Source organism: Leiobunum rupestre, chromosome 4, assembly GCF_980474605.1.
Source record: "Leiobunum rupestre chromosome 4, qqLeiRupe1.1.hap1, whole genome shotgun sequence".
NCBI classification, from domain to species: Eukaryota; Metazoa; Arthropoda; class Arachnida; order Opiliones; family Sclerosomatidae; genus Leiobunum; species Leiobunum rupestre.
Window position 1 is genome coordinate 23,192,628 of NC_143387.1, and position 20,757 is coordinate 23,213,384.

General features: G+C 36.3%; 1 long non-coding RNA gene across 3 annotated transcripts; it reads left to right on the forward strand.

Moving 5' to 3' along the window:
* The first annotated feature begins 190 nt into the window (after positions 1-190).
* LOC149947190 (uncharacterized) lies at positions 191-3,914 on the forward strand. 3 transcript variants are annotated; one of them, XR_016480302.1, is made up of 4 exons: positions 191-2,093; positions 2,167-2,307; positions 2,388-2,880; positions 2,938-3,914. It is a non-coding gene; the product is annotated as an uncharacterized LOC149947190 (long non-coding RNA). The 3 variants fall into 3 exon arrangements; XR_016480301.1 differs by having other exon boundaries at positions 191-1,866; positions 1,944-2,093; positions 2,167-2,880; XR_016480300.1 differs by having other exon boundaries at positions 2,167-2,880.
* Positions 3,915-20,757: the final 16,843 nt, after the last annotated feature.

Sequence of the window (20,757 nt, forward strand, 5' to 3'; positions counted from 1 at the left end):
CTTTATTACAAGGTTAAAGAATGATGATATATACAATGAAGTTTCATTATCCAACCTCCCAGATTGAGTGCCTGGAATCAGTAAGGTGCGCTCTTTATACTGTCTAATATCTTATCAGATTTAGATAAGAAATAGATCTTAGTTTTTATATACAACACTACCCCATTTTTAATTTTTCGTTTGATGGGTTTCTTTTGACGTGTTGATCGTCTTACTGGTGGACTAGTATTTGAATCGGTGGACATGATCTTGTCCGATGGTAGCGTGTTCGAATCCGACGTTGTTGACCCAGATTGAGTTGGTGATACTGGAACATCGTTAGCTGACGGATGGTTGCTGACTGTCGCTGATGAATCCGGCTCACGTTCCTTCGACTGGTTACGAATTATGACTGGCGTTCTATTGGATACATCTGATGACGTTTTGGTCATGAACGAACGTTCGGGATTATCGGAACGAGATTCTTTGACGTCGCTCTCGTTGAATCGAATCGTTTGCCTTGGTTGCAGTTGATTCTCGTGCTTACGTAGAATACGATTAGAGGACTGAGCTTCATACATATTGTTGCCAATGACTCGGACGATGCGACCAGGAATCCATTTAGGTCCTCTGCTGAAATTGCGTATATGGACCTCTTCGCCGATTTTGAAGCGTAGCGTCTTTTCAGCGTGTGTTGAAGATTTAGCTTTATCTGTTCTCGAATGACATAGATCAATAGTTGTCGTTACGTTACTTCCAAGATGTAGTTCAGCGGGTGACTTCCCAGTTGATAATGGCGTCCTTTGGTAACTTAGTAAGATCTTGCTTATCCTTTCCTCTAGTGTACCAGCTCTGAAGACGTCAAGTACCATTTCAAGTATTTCGGTTTCGGTGCTTGTCTCGCCCGAGAGTTTCTTGAGATAACCTTTGACCGTCCGAACCGTTCGTTCCGCTTGTCCATTGGACTGTGGGTGAAATGGCGCTATCTTCAGATGGTTGATCCCATACTTGTTCGTGAATGTGGCAAACTCTGAACTGGTGAAGCAGGTTGCGTTGTCCAAGACTAACGTGTTCATTATACCGAATCTTGAAATGATGGGTCTCAATGATCGTATTACGGCTTCGGTCGATGCTGAATTTACTACTTCACATTCTATCCATTTTGAATAGGCGTCAATGACTATGAAAAGCATTTTCCCTTCGACTGGTCCAGCAAAGTCGACATGAACTCGTTGACATGGGTCGTCTTGGTATGAACGTCTTTCTTGGATCAGGAGCGAGTGCTTGACAGGTTTGACATTCTCGAGCTATGGCTTCAATCTCTGTATCGAGGTTGGGCCACCAGAATGTTGAACGTGCAACGGCTTTCATTTGCACTACACCTTGGTGAGTTTCGTGAATATTTCGTAGCATGGATTGTCGTCTGGTCTTCGGGATTACGACTCTTCTCCCAATCATCAAGAGATCTTTAAGTGTAGACAACTTCGTTCGTCGTCTATAGAATGGCTCGAAATCTCCAGTTGTATACCGCGACTCCCATCCGTCTCGTAATTGGCGTAAAACCATTGTCAAATGGTAGTCGTTCTTAATGTCATCTCGAAGTTACATCAAAGTTACAGGTCCAGAATCCAATTGCTGAATGAGCAATACTGATTCTACTGGAAGAAGAACATCTCCTGGTGGTGCTGGTAACGGTAATCTGCTCAGAGCGTCAGCGTTGGCGTGCAGTACTCCCTTCTTGTACTCGATGGTATAACGGTACGCTGATAACGTCAAAGCCCATCTTTGGAGTCTCGCTGCAGCCATTTTATGTACGGGTTTCTTCTCTGAAAGCAGATAGATTAACGGCTGGTAATCGGTGATTAATGTAAACCATCGCCCAAGCAGGTAATCTCGGAACTTCGTAACTCCAAATATTAGAGATAACGCTTCTCGCTCCAATTGCGAATAATTCTTTTCTGCAGGTGCCAACGTTCTTGAGGCGAATGCAATTGGATACTCGTTACCGTCTACAACGTGGGATATAACTGCGCCAATTCCTCTCGGCGAAGCATCGCAAGCCAATCTGATTTCTTTCTTCGAATCAAAATGCGTCAGGAAATTGGATTTCGACAGTAAATTCTTTGCATTGATAAATGATTGCTTATGTTCCGTAGTCCATTTCCATCCAGATGATTTTTTCATAAGGTCGTACAGCGGAGCCAGTTCTGTAGCTTGGTTCGGAATGAACTTTGAGTAATAGTTCAGGAATCCCATGAACGATCGCAATTCTTCGAGGTTCGTAGGCTCTGGTGCTTCCATGATGGCTTTCATTTTGGATTGCTGAGGGTAACCCAGGAAGTCCAAACTTTCTCGCAGAAATTGACATTTGTTTTTTCTCAGTTTGATACCAGCTTTTTGTAGTGTAGATAGCAGTTTCTCCAATTTCTCGAGATGATCTGATTCGCCGACGCCACCCAGAAGGATATCATCTTGATATGGTGAGACTGATTTATAATTCGGCAGGAGAACTTCCATATGCTTTTGAAAAATTGCCGACGCGGATGAGACACCAAGCGGAAGTCGGTTATACAGAAATAGTCCTCTCGACGTATTGATTACAGTGATCTTTTTCAACTCTTCGTCCAGTTGGAGTTGACTATAAGCGTCTTTCATGTCGATTCTGTAGAATATAGTGCATCCCGACATCTTCAAAAATAGGTCTTCAGCCTTCGGAAGTGGATATTGGTCTGCATTGATAATGCTGTTGGTAGTCACGCTGAAGTCTCCACATATTCGAACCTTCCCATTTGGCTTCATAACTGGAAATATCGGCGCTGCGAACTTGGCGAAGGAAATCTGCTTGATTATGCCTTGATCTTCCATTCGTTTCAACTCTTCTTCTACTTGGTCTTTGAGAGCGTAAGGAACTGATCGAGGTTTATGAAATACAGGCTTAATATTTGACTTCTGATGCAGGTGAACTTCAACATCCTGGAGACATCCTGTTTCGTCATTGAAAAGCTCTTGGTACTTATCCAGAATGATATCCAGATGCGTATTCTGCGTGATATGAGTGACCTGGTCAACAGCTTGGGGTACGACTCCGTTCTGCAAGATCGGTAAACGTGAAGACGTCCAGTGTCAACTTCCATGTCGACGCTTCGTTCATTCATGGTGACTGTGACCTGATAAGGCGCTGGTAGCTTGTATGGTTGATGGTTCTTGCCTTCCGCTATATGATAGATTGCCGGTGAACTCTGCTCAATTAGACACCGATAGCTCTCAGACTGTGCGTTCGAATTTGTTCTAGATTGACTCTTCCTCGTGGTGATGTGATATACACTAGGATCTTGCGACTCGTATTCAGGAAATACATCGTAGCTTCTACCGCTGTGGTTGATCTGGTTGGTATTGGTTTCATAGATTCTACCACCGTGGTCATTCTTGCTTGGTTTGGAACGACACGCTCGTGCAATATGGCCGTGCTTCGTACACTTGTGGCATTTGGAATCACGAAACGGACATTCAGCTGATGAGTGAATCGGATCGTTGCATCGGTTACATTTCGAAAATTACCTCCCTTGCGATCTAGGGATCTGCTTATTGTCTCCGTCTCTTGGATTGCGTTGCTAGGTTTCTACACTGTCCTCCTTAAGGTTTCCGTTTATCTCCGTCACCATTTGTTATGTATTTTAGGAATCATAACGATACGATTGAAGTAAAAGTCAAGTCTTTACGACAAGGTTAAAGAATGATAATATATACAATGAAGTTACATTATCCACCCTCCCAGATTGAGTGCATGGAATCAGTAAGGTGCGCTCTTTATACTGTCGGTAAGAAACGCCCCCACATATGCATTATCTAATATGTTATCAGATTTAGATAAGAAATAGATCTTAGTTTTTTATACTTACATAATTGTTAAGTTGGGTGAAGCCCATTTACATTGTACATGGATATTAAGGTAAGTTTTTGTAAAACGTTAATTCTGTGTAAGTTACTGTTAGATTTATTTATTTCAAGTAATATTTTACTCGGAAAGAACTTTTTAGATTTGAGTATTAAATATGCTGACCATGTTATCTATTCTATTTAATTTGATAGCCCGCGGCATTTTGCTCAAAAACTATATAACTTACTATATCTTTAAATAAAATAAAATTAAAGGGATGCTGAAAACTTGAACAACGTGGAAACTTGAATAACGTAGAAACTGAATAGCGTGGAACCTGAATAGCGTCGAAACTGAATAGCGTGGAAACTAACAACGTAAGTAACGTGTAAACTGATTAGCGTGGAAGCTGAATAACGTGGAAACTGAACAACGTGGAAACTGATTAGCGTGGAAACTGAATAACGTGGAAAGGTTTCCCTTGTCGTTGCTAAAAGTCGCCACTGACTGAATTTTAAAGGCTTCGTTTTCCATTTAAACAAGTTGGGCAAAATCGTACAAAAAGTTTCACTTGCTGATTTATTTCGTGAAACATTTATTATTGCTTCTTCTCTTTTCTCGAAATTCTTTTGATTTGATAAATATAGGCTAGAATGGGGATATAGCCCAGGGCGGTAATCGCTAAATGGTGGCTGTTGTTTCAATATTGCACCGAAAAGAATTACGATTTTGTATAAATAAAAGGTTGGCAGATTTTTGGGCGGCCCTGACTATAGTTTTTAAAACAAAAATAAATAAATTATATAAAATAGTCAGATTTTCTTTAACGAAATTTTCTAAAACAAAGGTTAATTAACAAAAAAATATAAATTAAATATTATTCTTATATCAATTGTCTAAGAACGAGTGACACTATCTTTAGAAAAGTAAATTGTAGACTAGAAATGAAGTTTATGAGTGAACGGGTGGAACAATTTTTACCAAAGGAAATTGCGTTATAGGCAATTAGGTTTCAATATTCACTATATCTAGTCGCAGATTTTTTTAATGAAATTTAAAGAATTTTAGTAAAGTTGTACTTGGAAAATCCACGACTTGAGATTTGGTTTGCAAGTGAGCGGAAGTGGTCTGCGAATGACCGGAAGTGGCCTACGCATGTGTTTGGAAAATCATTTTGCATCTTACCAAAAGTCAATCGCAAGATAACCTCACTGTTTTACCAAATAACTATGCTCTTTCTCTCGACAATATATAGTTCTTAAAAAACTTAGTACAATTAGTAATTAATTCATTATTGTTGTATAATTCGTTGTTTAGGTAATCTCTCACGACTCTGTGGTAAAGAGGCGGGGCACCGTCTTGCTGAAACCACAGTCTTGCTCGTTGCGCCAACGGCAGTTCGTCAAGTTGTTGTTCTAGCTCATTTCTCAAGAAATCTAAATAACTCTGGCCATTTAGATTTTGCGGTAAGAATACTGGACCAATTAACAAGTTTCCAACAAGATCAATCGAAACATTCAAGCACCCAAATTGAAATTGGTGACGGTGTTCATATCCCAAGTGTGGATTTTTGTCTTCCCAAGCATGATTATTTTGGTGATTGTAAGGGCCGTCTCTGGCAAACGAAGATTCATCCGAGAATAGCATGTTGCGGAGGAATTGTGGATCGTCGTGCACGGAATTTAGCAGCCAGTTGCAAAAATCCAGTCGTTGTTGAGCGTCTCCATCTCGTAAACCGTGGTGAAGCGTTGCTCTGTAAGGATGGTACTTATGCCTATATAAAATTTCCAAAATGCGAGTTTTACTGCAAGCCAAATCCTTACTCGCCGCGGCACAACTACTACGTGGGTATGCGGCAAAATAGGCTAAAACGGTGTTTTCAAAGTCCAAATCCCGCTGACCAGGCCCACGAAATCGAGGTTGTACGTTACCATACTGGTAAAAGTCATTTACAGCTCGCCTTACAGTAGTTATGGATGGTCTTCTATCTGGATGACGTTGCTCAAAGATCTCACTCACTCGTCGTAGATTTCTTCCACCTTCCGCGTAGTAAATGGCCACTAGTTCCGTACGATCAGCTCTAGAATATTGAGGCATGATAGTTAAGATTGATTACGACAATAATGTTACACAGTTTGTATTACAGTTATTTAAATACTAAATAAATTTAAGGTTCTTACTGACCTTTAAACCTGTGGTCTATTTATCTTCTCGCCTATCAGGGTTAAAATAGGTTTCGAATTCGACTAGATGCAAACACAGGCCTATTAGATTAAAAAACTAATAGTAAAAGTCAATAGCTAAATGAGCCAGATCATGGTTTCAAAAAGAGTGCCACGCCTCATGACCCCCGAAATGCGAAATACTGTATTTCAAATCGATGAATAGGGTGAAACGGTTCGGCACATTGGCCAGCAAGGTCGCCAAATCTTACGTAATTTAAATCGCCATTAATAATTTAATTAATTAATTTAATTTCTTCGCCATTGTCTCCTCGATTTTACAGCGGTGTTTATTGCAATTAACACTAGATTAACAAATTTCTGACTTTCATAAGGTTACACTACTCTCCCAATGTAATTCAAAAAAGTTATTTTAGCTTGCCCAACTTTTCACTTTTCAAGTCATATTTTGTCAGTGAAAAAGACGTATATTTTTTTCGCGCCAACACTATTTGTACGTTTTCGGTGACGCTCTACAATGGTCGCTATTGCACCATCAGGCATGCCAACCAGAGCTGCTGACTACTCAGAAGGCGAGACAACCAAATACGTCGGAAGACTTGGCTACCGGACACGATAAGACGACAGTCTTTGACGAAAAATCAGACAACTGTGCTTACAACAATGGTCAAGAAGCTCAAGAAGGTTCAGTCATGTCATACCTGTCATCCTGATCTGCGATATTCTACCACAAACCGCAAAAGAAGCACGTTCAAGCAACGAATCCGCAGAATGGCAGAAAACCATATAATATAATAAATAATTGAGACGAAACAACCGAGTTAAATTTATTCAGAATATTATAAATTAAGTAGTTACAAAAATGAGTAAGACGTACTAAAACAATACACAATTGAAATTAACCCTATTTACAGTACATGTTTATCAGTTAAATATAATACGAAGCCAATTTTAATGAAAGAAATATCTATAGAGGGTATTTGTATTTTTCTCGCTTACGAAATACTTGCCGCATCTTTAACGCTCATTTTATATCAACACTCGCCCTTGAGGAAGATACCATAGAGTAGCTATATTCGACAACTGGTAGTGGACGACTCGTAGACTTCCTGTTGACGTTGTGACACATACCGCATGAAAAAGACCAATACTCTCCAATTTCCAATATCATATAATGACTCGCACACCCAGGAAATCAATGACTGCATTAGAAATCGTAGATATCCAAATATCAACACCAATAGAAAATGTATTAACAAGAAGCGAAAACCTTACCATTAACAAAGCACAGAAAGCCACTTTACTAGACGACAGCTCGTGTGTCAATAAACGAACTGGCAAGTTCATCATATCTAATTGCAAAATGTAAAGATATTTTTCCCAGAAAAATTTTATTTGAGATGTACTATTGCTTTTTTTATTCCCATATCACTTACTGTATTTTAGTTTGGGGCAATACGTCCAATAATAATCTTAAAAGAATATCAAAATTCCAAAAGCGTATACTTAAAAGTATCCATAGTCTTAACTGGAGGTGTCCATCTAAACCGTTATATGCAAAATGTAAGCTCCTAAATATAGAGCAAATATATAAATTCAGTTGTATTAATTTTATTTACAAAAATTTGAATAGTACACATAGACCATTGTTTGAAATAAGTACAACTGAAACTGTAACTAGGTCCAATTTCCAAATATGCCCACCCAAATGTCACACTTCTAAAAAGATAAGCTCATTGTTTTACTTCGGGGTAAAAAGCTATAATATAATGTCTGATAGTCTAAATAACCTTCATACGTATACAGCAGTTAAAAAACACATAAAAAATGCAATACTCCAAAATATTTCAGCCAAATAAGCTTAACTGTAATTGTCTTATATTAGTTATAATATTTAAATAACGACTTTTGTTAACATTTTATTTTTCTGCTAAAAAAATGTTATTTTAATTATTTCATAATCTTTACACTTGTTCATAATTTTTTTTTATTGTAATAATTTTTTATTTTTACGCTTAAACTGAGTTTTCTCTCTGTAATTGAGGGCTATAAGTCGCAAGAAGACTTGGCCCTCAAATATCTTAATATGACTTTCGAGTAAATAAATAAATAATTTGAATTTGAATTTGAATTTGAATTTGACTATATCTAAGTCGATAAGAAAACCCGTAAATAAATTACAAAAAACTAACTATTAACAGGAGACGACCCGAGGTGTTACACATCGATTTCGTTCAAACTCGGGGGATTGGTTCATGTAACTTGAAAAAACTTAAAGGGAATTTATTCAATGGGCAACGGTTTTGCCATGGCAACGAAAAATGTTTTTGACGACATGAAATGGAAATTTTCCTATTGAAAATAACATGGGATTTTGACCGATTCCAAGGCCCCCCCCCCCCCTGTGAAGAATTTAAGAACAATTTAAAATACCAAAATTATAAAAAATTGATAAAAATTGACGAAAAAATCAAAATTGATCACATTTTGATCAATTTGAACCAAATGGGTGAAAATGAACCGATATGGCTTAAATTGGAAAAAAATGTAAGAAAATATAAAAAAAAATGCAAACATTGAAAAAAATATTTCAAAATTGATTAAAATTATTTTTTTTCAAAATTGGAAAAAATAATAAAATTGAAAAATATTGATCAAAAACAGGAGTTTCGATCAAAATACATAGGAATTGACGGAAATTTATTAGTTGTGTAAAATTGGATTAATGTATAGATAAATTGCGTTTTTTTGAAAAACCAAGTATTTATTTTGGTCAATTTGATCAAACATGACCAAAATTGGAAAATAATAGATCTAAATTAGCACAATTTTAAAGTTTTGTAAAAATTATATAAAAATAAACTAAATTTGACCAACTATCTCGAAATTGTTTCAAATATGTTTTTTTTTCTTCAAAATGTCAATAACACTGAGAAAAATTTATCAAAATCAATAGTTTCGATCCAAATTGATAGGAATGGATGGAAATTTATTTATATAGATAAATGTTTTTTTTTTAAATTATTTTCCAAATTTTGAAAATAATAGATCAAAAGTATTATTATTATTGATTATTTTAAGAAACAGTGTAGTACAAAATTGTTTTATTCGTTGTTATTAAACGTTTCTCGGTTTTTCTAATCATTTGTTTTCTCATATTTTACCTTTTTAAGTACGTTATATTTACACAAACATATTTCTGTACAGTACTTTTATACTATATAGGAAAGAAATTAGTTCGTCATTTCCGTTCCAACATGATTTTTTACTAACAATTGTGAATTTAATTAAAAGTAACTTATTCGATTGTTTACTCAAGTATAATTGAAATATTTACGCGTTTACCCAATTTTATTTGAAATAATTAATAATTTTTTCCCAATTTTACTTGAAGTAACTAATATTTATTGGTTTTACCAAATTTGTTCGCTTTCATCCGTATTTAATTGTAGGCATGCAAAATTACCTATAAAAGCCCAAAATCGTCAAAATCGCTGTCATTTGGCGACACTGGGAGATGTTAGCTCTGATCAAATGGTCCTATCTCCACCTCCGACTTCGGTCAGGTTTGGGCTGGATACTGAACTTCGGTTCAGGCAAACGGAGAGGGTCCGGGCAAACTGGTCGCCTGGGCGGATTGGGTAGCCTGCTGTGGGGCGGCGAGCCTCCGTATGAGGGCACGGCGGACCCATCTCCCGGATTTTTGGACTCCCACCGGGATCTCCGGTGCCAGCTGTGCCGGGTTACTTGGGCTGCTGTGTGCTCGTCGTTCCCCTTTAGGAGCTCTCTCCAAAGGGTTTGACTCTTTACCTTCATAGGTAGGGTGTCGGCTGGAGTTGCTATAGCATCCACTCTTAATCCCACTGCTGTGTGCGAAGTGGGGATTGGTCCACCCGTTGCTGCACCTTCTGCTGGGTTGAGTGGCTTGCGCCAAAGGTGCGACCATCAGTAGTAGGGTTCTGCTACCCATGCTGGATTTGTCACCTGTCCGGGCTTGGAACGCTGGCGTAGGGCACTATGATGATAGGCCTCCGGTGGTATGGTCTCTGTTACTATGTACACCGGGCTATAAATTCTGACAAACTGTCATTTGGCGACTATTCTTTTTTCTCCCAATTTGGGTCAATTTTAGCGTAATTTCTTTATCTCACCCAATTTAATGAATTTAACCCAATTTGATTTGATATAAATAATTGTTAATGAATTTCACTCAATTTTATTACAAATTACTTATTTTCAAAGGTTTACCCAATTCAAACCAAATATTTAAGTTTTAAAAGGTTTTTACCCAATTTTATTTGATAGAAATAATTTTTAATAATTTTCATTTATTTTTTTAGTAAATAATATTTTAGAACTTTTAGAACCAAAACAACTACGGATAAAGATTGGAAATTAATGCGGTTTTCTGATCGAAACTACTGATTTTTTTTAAAAATTTATACTTTTTTTTACAAAATTTAAACATTTTTCTAAATTTTATCTATTATTTTCCAAATCAGGAAAATAATTTAAAAAAAAAGCAATTTATCTATATAAATAAATTCAAAGCCATTCTTCAGACCCCTTTTGGTTTCACTTTGTCCCCTCCAACTTCTAGAACGTTCCTACGCCCCTGCTTTAAAGCATTATTTAAAGCAAAGGAAGTTTTGATTTCGCAGCGCAATTTCGGGGAAGATTTTTTGCATCGCACTTCGTTGTGAGAATTAGCATAAGAAATATAATAAAATATGGAACTCTCTAATGCTTCAATGCTAATTTTCTAACCGAACCTTATTTCGACACTTATACTCTCTTCAAGCTGCGACTTGGACTTGCAAGGGCGTATTTAAGGGGGGGGGTTGGGGGTTTAAACCCCCTCCCGAAATCCTGATGACTGGGGGGGTGCCAGTAGGAGGTGCTACCATCTTTGCCAGTTTTCCATGTAGAGGTACACGTGGGGTCGGCACCGGAAGTCCCCGCTTCCTTCCCCCCTGTGTGTAAACTAGGTCACTTCCGACAGGTGGCACGGGGTGGTCGACATTGTTGTCGTGGCCACTGGTGTCAGGTTACCCCCGCCGAGTGGCGCGTGTACTGCGCGCTGATTGGCTGGCGCGGTGACCACGTGGTAACTACGCGGCGCGGGGACCACGTGGGAACTACGCGGCGCGTGTACGCGCTAATTGGCTGACTCGAAATTATTCAAAATGGCGCTGATTGGTTGGCGTTTTGGCGCAAAAAGGGGTCAGTACTCCTTTAAAGGAATTCCCAGGCTCGTTATACTCGGTCCCCGTTTTCCATTGTTAAGGTGGTGACAGGTTTGATTGATTACGAGCAGATGTTTATCGGGGAGACTCTTGGAATGCGCCGTGTGATCTATATAACGAGTAATAAGCATTTTTTGGCGGGAATTTGTTTTGTTTAGGTAATGTAAACGCATAGACTCTGAATTATAAAAGGTTTATTAACATGAATATGAAATTTTGGCTGGTAAATCGGCATATTTGATAGGGGTTAATCAACAAGTGGTCTTAAAAAGGGAATATTAATCAGTTTTATAAGCTGTGTTTTATTAACCGTTAGGAAATGCGATAAAAATGACAAAGGCTTAACATAAGTTTGCCACTCTCTTTTAACGGTTATTATAAACTCTCAGTAATTTGGTTGGAAAATTCACGTGATATTAAAATTGGGGATGTGAGTATTATGCAAATTCCAAATAAAACATCACGAGATTTCCACCCAGATACAATGTTAAAGCGGCAGATCAATGAACACATTAGTAAAAATGTTGAGGCAGGAAAACACTGGCCTAAATAGGAAAAACTCGTGGTTGTGGTTGGTGATTTTGTATCTTAATTTTTTGTTTCTGCAGGAAGATGTTTTAAGCTGATTTTCAACATTCGAACTCAATGGACAAATCGTGAAAAAAAATAGCTAGCTTAGAAATCAGACTTAAGACTTAATAAATACAAAAGTAAATAGTATTTTAATAGATTGAAGTAAAATATAGTTATCTTAAACTTATCTAAGTACTATTGGAAATGGTTTTATTTTGAAGAGTATTCTTAGTTTTTCTCCCATTATTTTGAAGAAATTCGGATTTCCCTCCATTATTTTGAAGAAATTCGGATTTTTCTCCCATTATTTTGAAGAAATTCGGATTTTCCCCCATTATTTTGAAGAAATTAGGATTTTCTTCCATTATTTTGAAGAAATTTGGATTTATCTCCTAATATTTTTTTAAAAAAATCTTATTTTTATCCCACTATTTATATTTCAACAGACCGTCTCGATAACACTCACCATTAAAACACACTGATTTCTTTGAAAAATGCTACAACCGACATAATTTGAGGATAGCTATGTTTCTAAGGTAGGCTGGTTTATAAGCCGAATTAATTTTTAATATTTTTTATATTTTTAATTTATGATTTTTCAAAATATTTGTGTAACTTACCGTAGATTTTATTGTTGGTTTTTGCGTAGGCTCTTTGATATTATTTATATAAAGAAAATTGTAGGTAGCGTCCATTTAAATATTAGTAATCGTAGCTTTGCAACCCCGAAAAAGTAAAAACTGCTTTTCTCAATATATTCTTGTAAATGTTTACTCATAAATACAAAATTCGAGAATTTCAGGTGCGCTTCAAATCCTCAGCTTTAACTTTGAAAGATATTTAAAGGCAGAATAGCTTAAGCAATGTTCAAATATTAACCGCCGCATCTGGATGAAGCTATGAAGCCCTGGGCGAGCCCGGCCAGATCTAAAATGCCAGGCGCTGTTATAGATACTGTATCTAATAAAGTATTATTCAGAAGTGATTTAATTGCGATGTGTTTTCAGTTGTCACCTTAATTTTTTTAATATAGAAATTTCAAAAATAAATAAATTCGTAATTGACTAATTTGGTAATTTATTGTTTCCAAATTACCGAGGGGTCGGACATTTATCAAAATCCCGTACACCTTGTCTAAAATTGCAAAATCTTTTAACTCTCTCTATGGTAAATTAACATTGAAATCCCAAAATAACTTCAAAAAGTACTGATAAAATCGCCAAAATCTCTACGAAATCGCGAAATCCCTTACAAAATAATGGCCAGTGTCCAACCACTCGCAAATTACAATATTGTTTTTCAAATTACTTATTATTTGATGATAATAAAACTTAGAATAAAATATTTAAAAGAAGGAACTCATGGAATTTAATAAAACTTTTTATTGATAAGTTCGCGTGTTGAACACATAATAGTATTAAGAACTTTCTAATTAAATTGAATGCATTGCCACTATACGAAATATTTACATACATTAAACAAGGTTGGTTCGCGCTCATGAAATTTATATAATAGTAAACTTTGTAGGGTAAATTACTTGACTTTGTAATGGATATTTCAATAACCGTTCATCATTTTAATAGATCAATGACGGTATAATTAACAACGTCTGAATTTTCGTCGCTAAAAGAAATGTCCATAAAGATTGATTATAAAAAGTTTAATACGCAGGTATCTACGGATTCGGATTACCTAAACAAGTCGCCCCTATATGAACTTTTAAACGGTTATTCGTGTTAAACGTGTACATTGCTACTATAACTTTTTCAAAAAGCAGCAGTCGATAAGTATGATATTCTAATTACCGTCAAATACAGAGCTAGAAGTTACTTGGTTAACCATTTTTAGGTTATTTTTATGGTCAGTTATTGAGCGTTTCACTTCTATACGGTTCAATGCGAATTATTATTGATCGCTATTGGCAGTTATAATAAGAATGAAAATAGAGTTGCAATTTATTCCGGCCATATGTACTTTTAAATTTTAACAGATTTGACATACTTTATAAAGTCTAGCACCTTATATCCTATGAACAATATTTTTGGAAAAAGTACAGCTAGATAAATGGCCAAAGACCATTTTCTTTAAATTTAAAAATTTTACATAACCGAAATACTACATTATTATAGATAATAAATAATACTATAAATATAGAACTCAGTTAATCAAGTTAATTTTTAACGAAACATGCTAACAATTAGCAGCCTATCGATTTGATATTTTAATTAGTGTTGTTGGCAATTAAACTTTGGGGTCATTTTACAGAAAATCATGTTTTGTTATAACAACAACTTGAACACAAGTTTTTTAACTAATGTTCGATACCTATTTAATGTAAAAGTCGCTTCATGATTTGGTGGCGCTTTGGGTTTTTGCCTGGCTATTATTTAATAGACTAGTTTCTTAATCTTTCAGGGCTTTTTTGTTAGTAGATTTCTGTAGTTATTTTTCAAAAATATCGCGGTAAAGAATACGTTTGTCAGTATAAAAAGCGAATAAGACAGGACTTTTTGTTAGTCATTTACTAATAAAAAAATTATAAACTGAAAATGTTTTTGAAACAGCGATTTATAGTCGTCCTGTATTCATCCATATTATAAATATAACTATTAAAATATAACTTAACATTTTTAAATACAAAAGTAAATTAATTAAAATTTAAAAAACGCAGCCGATACATTTAAGCGATCATACAAAATAGTAAGAAATTAATTTCATTACACGAAACATTTGTTTGATTTATAATACATTTTTAACGGTCTGCTATGTTTTACATTCTGTGATGTTAATATGTTTGGGTTTTAGTTCTTTAACAATTAATCTAGTTTACATCTAAAAAAACCAACTTATACCGTCAATGTGTTTCTTATTTGAATTGATAATAAAACTTTTTTTTGCAAAACTTGAAAAATACAAGTTTAAAATGTTTTAACGTACCTTTTTAAAGGCCATGAATAATCCACTTTTTGTTATTGAGTCAATTAAAATTAAGTTAAGTTAATAGCCGTTAGCGCTCCTCTGATTACCGCGAACTATCTCTCTCTCCGCGTTTATCTCCATTGTTAACAGGGTTTGATTGAGTGATAAGGAAAATAACGAACTGAGGTACGATATTACCCAAAGGCACGACTCATTTAGCGGCGAACTCTTTGTAGCGCGTGCTACGAAAAAGTGGTCGAAAATTACAATTTGAAGGAGGATAAAAGACTGTTTTCGTTGTACCCGTTTTTGAATTGCGAAAATTTATCTACCGGTATAAGCATTCAATCATTAGCGTTTATATCTCTTCCGTTTATCGTGATTTTAGTCGCTAACGGTATTGTACGCGGTCTTACTATTAATTAGTACTCTTTTAATATTATTAAGCAGAACACCCTATCAGCATTGTCGTCATATTTCAAAAAACATCATGAATTCGGATACCAGAGAGCCCATGCCTAACAAATGCGACGTGTGTAAAAAAATTACGACTTGCACAAAAACGGATCGAGATGACGATGGACAGTGGTACGATTTGTGTTGCAAATGTAGTTCTATTCATCAGTATTACTGGAAAAGAAAGGCTCGCGTAGTAAAGTGCGAACATCAAGTGCCGTAGTGGTGGGAATGACGCGTCGGTCATGGACACGTTTTCTCCAAGCGTCTCCGTCGAAAAGACTGCGATATTTTTTTATGGTCTTGACATTATAAATCCAGCACCTGTAATTATTACTGGATATGTACGAGTTTTCTTTTTCTTTGGTTAATGAAATATTTGGATCCCAGCAGTTATTGGCTTTTTCCGTGGGAGAAAATTTTCGAAAAACTTACTAACAATATATTTAAAAACATTGCATCTGAATTGTTGTCTGTTTAGCGTGAAACTTATTCCATCAATGAGACACTTTACGCTGTAACGTATAAAGGAACTAATAATGGAAGAGCGCAAGGACGTTATTATTAGACAACTCGAAATAAATCTCCAACGTATTTTGCAATGGTTTAATTCGTACGTTACATCAACCAAACCCAACCTTAACTTGAGAGTTTTTAGAGTGGCAATGTTATTTTTCACCACCAGGGGTAAATTGACTTTTTTAAACGTAACAAATTACGAACGTTACTTAATTCGTTGACCGTGGGTATGAAAGACCATGATTGTTTTGCCATTTTTCACCACTAGGGGTACATTAAGAACTTAGTGGCAGCACACACTACCCTGATTGTAACGCCTGCATTATTGAGAATGTAAGCATTCTTTAAATACTTATCTTCTAGCCAAAGAAATGTCCCTTTTAGTTTAATGTTGATATTTCGGTTAATAATGTAGTAAAAAGCTATGCCTAACAAATACTTTGTCGTCAAAAAACAACTGTTGAAAACATTTGTAGTTACACTTTCTGTTTCTCCCGCGTATTGACTTAGTAATAAAGGCTAAACGTATTTAATAGCGTCATGGAATAATTCACAGGTGTTTTCGGTAACCCTACAAAGCAAGACTTACATATTTACAGAACAAAATTGGACGACAGTTGGATAATGAGTGATAAGAAAAATAAGGAACCGTGTAAGGAACTATTGAAAAGTATCAATATATTGAAAAAACAGAGACGAAAACTTCAAGCGGAATATATAGCAGCGAGAATAGAACTTGAAGATTGTTTTCCTACCATACGAAGGGAACCTTCTTACGAGTCTTTAAAAATGTTTTCGGAAAAAGAAAGATTATTGAGTTTTAAAAACTGGGTTACTTATGGAACCAAAGATTTGGCCGCCTGGGGATTTTATGCCCTCGGTAACGGAACGAGTGTCAAGTGTCCTTTTTGCGGTCTAATGGTCGAAGAATGGCAAGACGGAGATATACCGTTAATAGTTCATTGCCGTCAAATCCCCTTGTGTCCATTCATTCGAGGATGCCAAGTTGGAAATGTAACCATATTACAAAAGTCGTAAACATATTTTAGAATTTTAAAGTGTAAATATTAAAATAAAGTATCAATTTTCCAATGTAAAAAATATGTATCCCAATTTTTTAATGCCGCCTTTACATAAAATGTCAGAGTAGTTACATTTACACTTTCAGTTACGTTAGCTTAATATGAAAATATCGATAGAAAAATACCGCCACCACCTTTATCTTTTGATGGGGATGTATACTCAAATTGGAAACTCTTTAAAGCACAATTCACGAATTATGAAACAGCTACACAACTTTCGAAAGGCGCCGAAGATGTACGTATTGCTACCTTTCTTTCCGTAATGGGCGTTGCTTGTTTTGAAGTGTATCAAGGCCTCAACTTGTCTGTTGCTGATCAAGCGGAATTGAAGAAAGTAATTGCAGCTCTAGACAATTATTTCAAGCCTCTACAGAACGTAATTTATGAACGTTTCGTTTTCAATTCTGCAAATCAAAAACCAGTCGAAACCATTGACAAATATGTTCAACTACCCGATCAGGACGAGTAGTTCAAACTCCCAAGAAAGACAAAGACTTTTCAAACTAACTGTAAATATATAATACTCAAACTGTAAATAAGTCATACTTCAACTGTAAATACTTGGAAACCGTTTTCGTAGTAATTACTAAAGAAGTTAATTTAGTTCATGTTAATTTAAAGATTTATTTAAAGTCTACAAATTTTGAACCTCTTCGTTGTAAAGGGGATGTTGCAATAATTGCTCTTATATGGCAACACTGCCTCTCTAATGTATCTGTAGAGCGCGCCACGACTAAGCTAGTCGACATCGCTAGACCAAAGAATAAAGATTCACTCATTGTTACGTTAACCTGTTTAATCATTTCATAAAGAATATAAAGTATGAAACATGCGCAACAAATAATTGTACGTCAATTTGGAGGTTGCGATAATTGGGTGGACGACTTTCCAATGAAAGCAAGTACGGGGGATACGACAATTGGGTGTACGTGGCAATATGCCGAGGGAAAACTTTGAGAGAGCGAAAACCGTGGAAATGTAGTTTCTTAGACAAAAAATACATGATCTGAACCATACTAAAGAGCTATACTTAAAAAGCCACGCGATACACACGAAGCGGAGTCCACAAAAGTGACCTGGCGACGCCAGTTAAGAGAACTCTTAAGACCCTTAAAACATAAAAAGTACCTCTCTTACTTCTCTCGTAAGAAAGATTTATATACTTTTGATAGTATTGAAAATGACAAATAGATCCTGAACGGTCATCGTAGCGTTAATATAATGTTGCTGTAAAGTATTTTGAAGCACGAAGTTTATTACGTAATTCATATACAATTGTCATCTATTTTTAAATAAAAAAACGTTACAATGATAGTCTTTAACCTCGAATGGTAGGGGGAGAAGGTTACTAGTGAAAAAAGTGAACCTTGCACGAAATGTTTTGCGATCATTTTCGTAGTCTTTTTATTCGAAGACATATCGCTAGCGAAACGGGTATAGGCGGCGCCACAGTCGCTACCCCTGCAGCTTGGTTTATCTGCGTACTTTGTTCAGAGATCCTGGCAGTTATAGAGATGCGAAACTCCCTATACCCTAAGCAAACCAGTTTTTTTCAAATTTTTGCCGATCGCAGCGACGCCTGTACGTGGGGAGTTATCGCAGAGATCCTAGGATTGTTACCGTTGTTTACAATTTTTGCGTCTCTCGGCTTGAAACGGGCGCTTCCTTCCGGCCGAAGGGCGGCGCTGATGCTTGCATTTTTTTTGTCAGGTTTTCGGCGGAGTTTCGCATCTCTATAACTGCCAGGACACGCTGCTCGCAACGATAGCGGCCCCGGCGATCGACTGAAAATTGCGAAAGTGAAATTAGTTAACTTTTTTCCTACAAGTAGGGTCTTCGAGCCGGTCCCAGGGAGTACACAGTGGAAAGCCTCCACCCGTCCCGCCTGTCCCGCCCGTCCCGCCCGTCCCGCCCGTGGGTTGATTTGAAACCAACTACGTCAGATGATCACAGACTACGAACTGGACTTATACCAGGAGAAGAGGCTGCCGTTTTTATCCAAAAATGAAGAGAATTCATAATCATAAGTAGTTTTTAAAATATCTGTCTAAGTGTAATTCTTGTCAAAGAAATGCCGCCATCAAATATGCTAATAACGACGCGATTAAAGCTATTGTGGAATGTTGTATAAATGTTCTGCGTGGCAATGTAAAACTGTCAGATGATCATAAGAAGAGATTGAAGCGACATTGTCATATTTTGCGGAAGATATCTAAACCCACTACAATCGCAAAACGGAAAAAGATTCTAATACAGAAGGGAGGATTTTTACCGTTACTCCTAGCACCACTTCTAAGTAGAGCTATCAAAAATGTCTAGAAAGATGATCTTAGTTCCCGAAGACGTTTACCGACGACTCAATTCGCAACCGAAACTTGACGAAAACTTGGATACGAAAACTGTTTTAAATAATCAGAAACTTAATCAGTCACAAAAAGTAGAGTTGTACAACCATTTATTACAACGTAACAAAAGAACTAAGAAAGCGAAACTCGTTGAAGAACCGAAAAGAAAGAAAGACTGGTATTCGGAAATAGCTATCGCGATACCAGATTCACATCTAAAACCCGTCATTGCTTTGTACAAGTGGATTGAACGAAACAGTAAAATTGATTGGTCTACCAGTGGTGAACTTATTTATAAAGAACGCCCTATAGTTAGATCTAATATCATGGACATTTTACACGAATCAGTTAAAGGATACAAAACCAAACCGAAACATGAAATTGTTGGATTGGATAAATTTTATGAATTGTTGGCCAAGGAAAATGTACCCAAATCACTTGTAAAAAATAAATTCCCCTTTGAATCCCCTATTGAAAATGTACCTATTATTTCTAACGATCTACCAGAGAAGGTGTACGATGATTCTGATTATTTACCTCCAAGTCCCGAATCAATGTATGGCAATGGATTATTGAGTTGGATAAATTTGAAATAAAGAATATAATAATATATCAGGTTTCAGTTCTTTCATTCACGAATTATACCTCAACATGGAAGGTGGCATCGATCCTACTCCGTCTGGGTTGATAACCTCTTTATCGATATCATACTTAAAATCACCCAAAGTTATTACGGCGTTTTTGTTATTATTTATTATTATCGTTTTTGAACTATTTGATTTCGCGTACTGGTATCACGAACGGAAAATGAACTGTACGATGAATGGATAAGTTAGAAGAAATATACTTCAACGTTAAGGACGCCGGTAGTTACGGAGGCATTCGCGGTCTTTATCGTGCTACCCGGGCAAAGGGAATTAAAGTGACCATAAACGATGTGAGATAATTTTTAAAACGACAAGATACGTACACGTTACACAAGCCGATAAAACATAAATTCAGAAGAAACAAGACGATAGTGTATGGAATAAACGAACAATGGCAACTAGATCTGGCAGACATGCAAGATATAAAAAATCACAACAGTGGATACCGATATATCTTATGTTGTATCGATGTATTTAGCAAATACGCATTCGCTGTGGCTACAAAGGATAAGAAAGGATCAACTATGGTAAAGTCATTCAAATCTATTTTAGAATCAGGTCGACAGCCGAAGGTTGTACAGACTGATCATGGTAACGAGTTTCTATGCAAAGAAGTTCAAGGTGAATTAAGACGAAGAGGAATCAAGTTTTTCGCAACGCACTCCGAAGTAAAATCTAGTATTATAGAACGATTCAATCGAACATTGAAGTCTCGAATGTACCGAAATTTTACGGAGAAAGATACGCACAAATATATCGACGTTTTACCAGATTTATTGGAAGCTTACAATAATAACTACCACAAATCTATTAAATGCAAACCCGTTGAAGTTAAGAATGAAAATTCGAAACAAGTGTGGCAGAACTTATACGGGAAAGTCAATTTTTCACCCCCAGTCTCGTTCCCTTTTGAAAGAGGTGACTTGGTTCG